This window comes from Ambystoma mexicanum, chromosome 11, assembly GCF_040938575.1.
Source record: "Ambystoma mexicanum isolate Mex_15411 chromosome 11, UKY_AmexF1_1, whole genome shotgun sequence".
In the NCBI taxonomy this organism is placed as follows: domain Eukaryota; kingdom Metazoa; phylum Chordata; class Amphibia; order Caudata; family Ambystomatidae; genus Ambystoma; species Ambystoma mexicanum.
This window is the reverse complement of record NC_090934.1, coordinates 702,542,897-702,548,978: the sequence shown is the minus strand read 5'-3', so window position 1 is coordinate 702,548,978 and position 6,082 is coordinate 702,542,897. Positions and strand designations below refer to the sequence as shown.

Sequence of the window (6,082 nt, the reverse complement as noted above, 5' to 3'; positions counted from 1 at the left end):
ACTCCAATTAAGTTATTAACGCTCAGAAGACTGCTTTGAAAAAAACACTGGCAGGCACTTTGAGTGCACCGTTTGATGGGATGGCTTGATTAATACGAGCTCAAAGAGTTCCCATGAGAAGGTATTTTGGGGCAAGCGCAGGATCTGGGTGTAAATGGCTATGGGGATTAGCATGGCCATGGCCAGTCAATAAGTGGGCAAATAACCAAACATCTGCATGCTTTGTGTCCCTCCTTTTATGACATTCCCCCCTAGGTGTACTCTATTCCAATAGTTTCAGTGACACCCGATAGCCCTCAACTGACTCTCTGGGCAGGGTCAGGGCGCCCATCCTACTTCCTGGCTGGTTCTCAGGTTCTCCTTCCCTGTTACTCCCTGGGCTGGATCTCCACCTGACACCATTGCTCACTGGTAGGGGCAGTGGACCAAGTTGTAATTGTGTCTTCTCCCACTGTTACCGCAGTGTGATATCCTGCGCAATTTGCCTTATTGTTCTTGTCTACACTGTTAGTTAGTCTGATGGCCAGAAAGTAGGTGCCTTTAACTTTTGTTTTTTGTTTTTTTTTGTTTTTTTTTAAATTGTAGAACAGTTACAAGCCACGCAAAGACACAACCAGTTGGCAATACATCATTTGCAGGCATCACTGGCGGCGCTTACCAGGACCGATTCATTACCAGAATCAGTGGAGAAGTCGTTGGGAATGGACACTGGATCATCCACACAACAGAAGGTGATATTCCCCTCATAACAGAACCGTTCCCAATTTAAAAACTGTAGTTAACTTACTTAATTTTGAGAGTACCTTTTCCGCATTGAATGGACACCATAAATAGATGGTGGCCGTTACGCGAGAGCTGTTGGTGTATCAATTCGCTACTGCATGAACAAATTCTATTCTAGACTAATAAATCATTTGTTTCTAATACATTTTAAAACCTGTCCCTCACATTCATTGCACATTGGCCATTCCTGGTTTCCCAAGCAGAATAGGGGTAATTAAAGGCAGGGAGTGGGTATTATCTTTGGGGTGTTGTATATTTGTTAGTCCATTCGAGTATGTAACAAATCAGTGATGCATGGTTTTCAGGCAGGAGGCGTTGGGTCACTCATGTAAGCAAGGTGTGCTTTGGTATATCTGGGGTCATGTGTTTCCGGACCTTCTGGTTATGTTAATTAGCAAAGGGTTTAAAAGACTATTTCCCCACATCCACTTATGCTTTCTATTTCTAACTGTGTGATAGTTTCTAATTTAAAAGTCAAACTGTTGTATCTACACAATGAATCTGTCAATCTTGTTTCTGCATGATTGTCCTGTCTCCCATCCCCACCGACTCAGTGCCTGGCTCAACATCTCCTCAAAGACATATTAACCCCTTTGACCATTAAAGACCATTAATCTTCTGAATGCAGCCACAGAAAACCATGATTCATTTTCAGTTCAAATCTATCTTTTAAGCCTGTTTCAACCGTTGTGTACAAATGCATTTAAATGTAGTGACACATTTGTAGGTTGACATTTTAACATTTGTTAATCCTGTATTTATTCTACAATAAGTAATTTAACAATGCCTATTCTGATGTCCATTTATATTCATATATCCTTTCTTTTTTTGTAGAATTTCTGAGATCTGTCTGCAAGGCTAACAGTTGGCCTACTATGGACAGCCAGGTGATGAGAAGGAAGCTTGCCACCAAAATCTGCAATGCCAGAAGAGGCCTAAAGAAGACTCCGCCTTTCGAAATGCAGGATCGATGATTATTCGTTTGTATTTTTGCAAACTGATTCATTCTTATAGAATACAGCTATGCCTTTAAACTGCATTTGTTAAATAAAACATTTTTTGAACACTTTCTGAGCCTATGTTTGATTGAAGACATCTTATAGCCACAGCAATACTATAATAAAATATCAACAATGTATAGCTGCAGTATTTTACTATCATAATAATGTTGGCTGCTCTCAGTGATATTGGGTGAAGTGACTGGCGGCAGTCTGTCATGCAGGTAGACCTTTAACAGATTCTGTTTAGGTCACTGGAAGTGTGTGTTTCAATGCAGTGCTTTGTAATTTTGGGTGTGAGGCCCTGTTTGCTAGAGGTAAGAATTGAAATTAGGGAGTTTACAGGTTGGTTTGTGACATGGGAGGGGGCGGTTGTAGTTTTGTGCACTAAATCGGTGAACTTGGTTAACAACATTTGGGTGCTCTAGCAAAGATGGACAGTGACAGCTGCAAAATTCATTAGATTTATTTCCAGTAAACTATTCATAAGTCTAACGAGTCATTCTAAAGTAATGCCACCAATCTTACTCAAAAGGAATACATCCTTGGGTAATCAAACCCCTTTTCCTAAATGTTTTGGAAGCATCTTGAAATCTTTTAAACTCATCATGGAGTGGTCTGCAAGAATCATTCACAATTCAAAACCCATCCTAAAGTTCTCATGCAACCTTCCTGAAGTAATCCCCACCCATCCTGAAGTTGTCATGAAGTCATCCTGGAGTAATCCTGAAGTTGTCATGGAGTCATCCTAGAGTAATCCGAAGTCATCCTGGAGTAATCCCAACTCATCCTGAAGTTGTCATGGAGTCATCCTAGAGTCATCCGAAGTCATCCAGGAGTAATCCCCACTCATCCTGAAGTTGTCATGGAGTCATCCTGGAGTAATCCAAGATCATCACTGGAAGTAATCCAAACTCATCCTGTAGTAGTTTCTGTGATAACTCTAGAGTCATCATCTCATTACATATTTTGGCCTGTTGGAATACTTCGGATGATCTTCCTGAACTATGCATGGATGACTCTAGAATGGAGTCATCGGATGACTCCAGAATGATTCCAGGATGATCTTCGTTTTTGACTTGGGTGGTGTAAACTCAGACAACAAGATGGTGTCCTTTCTTTAAAATGTGTATCTATATGGCTTCTAATTCCTATGATGAATTATGTATTAGAACAGGTGTAATAGTACTTCCAGTTAGTCTAAAAGCTTGTAATAGAGAACGAAAAATTAGGGTTCCACTATTTTCTATAATTATTTAGACACTGTTCACTATTAAAATATAAATAGTGATAATGAAAGGCATGTCGTAAGTATGGACATGGAGGCAAACAAAAGAAAGTTTCCGGCATAATTGTATGCTACAGAGACTTCCACATTTAAGAATGGGAATGTTTGAATTAGAAATCCGTAAGAATACGGGTGCCTTCTTCCCAAAAGATGGCGCCGTTGAGTGCAATGTGTCCACTGTAGACACAAACAAAGGAGTTAGGCATCAACCGTTGCTCCGGCAACGTCACGTAGAAGGAGTTATAGTAGCAAGAGACTCCCTCATTAGGTTTAGAGCCAACACGAGAGACGCGACAAGTTACGAAACCAGGTAAGAGACCATCGATTGTTTCAAACGCTCACTAAAATACGTGCAAAGTTAGAATCACATCTAACATCTGAGCGCTAGTGTTGCGATCGTATTCTTGAAAATCCGAACATGTTTTTTTGGATATATGCGCAATGAGGTTACCTTTCAAATAACATCACGCGAGCACAACAAAAGATGGTATTCGTCACTCTACAAATAAGGCACTAAAATACGTGTAAAGTCTGAATCACATCCAACATCTAAGCTTGAATGCTGCAATTGTATTCTAGAAAGTCTGAATGTAATTATGCGATTATATTCGCTGCAAGGTTACCTCTCAACTAACATCACGTGAGCACAACATAAAATGCTACTAGTTACTATACAAATTGGGCACAATCTAACGCTTTTAATTAGATGAACCACCCAGCACGTTTAGAAATTAATATTGTGTTAGGGGGCACCTCCGTTAATAATACAACAGAGACTAATAATGTAAACGATCAGAATGACTATGGCAGAAAGTAAATAGAGCGGAATTTTCATTATACATACAAATGATGATAATCCAGCCATTTGTATATCCAACAATTCCGAACGGTGTTGTGGGGACACAATAAGCAGGCCGAATAGAATACCTTGAGCAAGATGTAAAACCATGATAGTAAAATGACATCATAAAATTCGAAATGCAAACTAAATGGAATACTATGACATCTATCCACAGGGATTGAACCCTTACAATGTTATAACCATTGAACAAGATTGACAATGCAACTACGCATTAAAGGTAATACCGAATATATGATGCAAGCTTATCCACATGATGTGAATGTGTAATGAATATAACATGTGCACTATAACTTACTTTAGTCTCATTATATAATTTTTTATCCAATGTTTGTCTTCTCTTGATTACCCTATAATCCTCCCTTTCTCCAACCCCTAATCTCTGTGTGTTTGTTTGTTTGATTCCATTTGTTATCTTATCAACAATTCTATGTATACCATTGGGTTATGAAATAACAAATGTACCACTAGCCCTGATTTGAAGAAGGCCTTTACAGCCGAAACACGTGTCATCACTAAGGGCAAATATTTAAAAAACTTTGGATAATGCACAAATCAGTCTGGCGAATCTCTTATATTCTGAGTGTGTGTAGAAACTGTTTATTTATCAGGCTGCTGATGTCATGAATGAGGGTGACAATTGATGTTATGGTCTTCCTGTCAAGCCGGCACAAGGTGTGGATTTGGCTTGGGGTCAGGTTCCAGGGTGTGGCCCTGATATGGGGTATTGGTGGCTGCCTGCGGGGTGTTACCTGATGGCCATTGATGTTATGCATGGCAAACTGGTTCCTCATTCGCCTCGTGAGCCTCCGCCGCCTCCTCTGCCTCTCTTCTATTTCATCCTCATCCCTCCTTGGAGGTTCCCCAGCCCAATTGCTGCTACAGCGACTGCCAGCATGGTTGTGTTGAGAGGTGGGTTTGGTGTGGGTGTGGTCCTTTTGTACATTCCCTGTGGTCAATGGTGTGCAGCCGGGCTAATTCAGGACACCTGTGGCCTGTTTGCCAGAATGGTTGTGTTGTTAGGGGGGTTTGGTGTGGGTGTGGTCCTTTTATACATCCCCAGTGGTCAATGGTGTGGAGCTGGGCTGATTATGGACACCTGGGACCTGTTGCTGCTCACCTGGCACTGTTTAATGCCTGGTCCGCAGTGCCGGTATTACAGGCGCAGTATTTACGATGCCACCAGCATTTTCATGGCAGTGTTTCCATGTCAGCGGTTCCCTGAATGTGCCCGTACTTAAGCCGTGCCGGTAATTCAGGCACGTCCGGTGACTCATTCTGTAGTTTACGGTTATGGTGCTGCTGGATATGGTGGCGCCGTGGGTGTCACTTTGCGTTAATAGTGTCTCCGCATTTGCAACTCTGAATGTACCGGCACCGCTCTTCCCGGACCGGCATACTTGTAATGAGGCACAATGTATTGTAAAAAACAAATGGTTTATTTAAATACAAGTAGGCCCAAATAAATCTTGGGGGAAATAAGTACTATCACATTATATATAACCACAATTATAAAAACACAACACTATGCTTAAAGGTGCACAGACAAAAGCATATAACCTTATTTGGAACACCTAACAGGAGTTTTAGGGATGTCAAAACCAATAGTTACTTTTAGATAACTTTCAGTAATACCAGGGTAATAGACCCTATCAGTTGTACCGTGACGCTCAGCAAGAAATCGCATAGTAATATCAACTGGACAATATACTTTTCTGATCTAGTGAAACACAGATTCTTGGAACAGTATAAACCTCTAACTCGGATTCAGGATAACACAGTTATTCTAGGGGAGTTGGACCTTGCAGTGTAATATTCAATCACAGCAATAACTGTATAACTTATTTTAGGATAACACAGTTATACTCAAGGTAAGTAAAACCTCTACATTTTTTACAGGAGCTATCAGCAACTTCAAGGCAGGTGTAAACCTAAGACTCTTTTTGTGTCTGTCGAAAACAGACCAGGGAAAGCAAAACCCAATGTTACACTTTATGAATGACTCAAAGTTATTCTAGGTAGGTAAAACCTAATGTAGATTTATTCTGGACAGGCTAACAGCAAATCAGAGGAAGCAAGACCCAGTTGGGAAACTTACACACTCATTTTCTGAAAGAAATAGTTAATTGAAGCCAACAACATAACTTTTGGCAA

At 40.6% G+C, this 6,082-nt stretch overlaps 1 long non-coding RNA gene across 1 annotated transcript; it reads left to right on the top strand.

Moving 5' to 3' along the window:
- The first annotated feature begins 586 nt into the window (after positions 1 to 586).
- LOC138504766 (uncharacterized) lies at positions 587 to 1,852 on the top strand. Its single transcript, XR_011279956.1, has 2 exons — positions 587 to 731; positions 1,618 to 1,852. It is a non-coding gene; the product is annotated as an uncharacterized lncRNA (long non-coding RNA).
- The last annotated feature ends 4,230 nt before the right edge of the window (positions 1,853 to 6,082 follow it).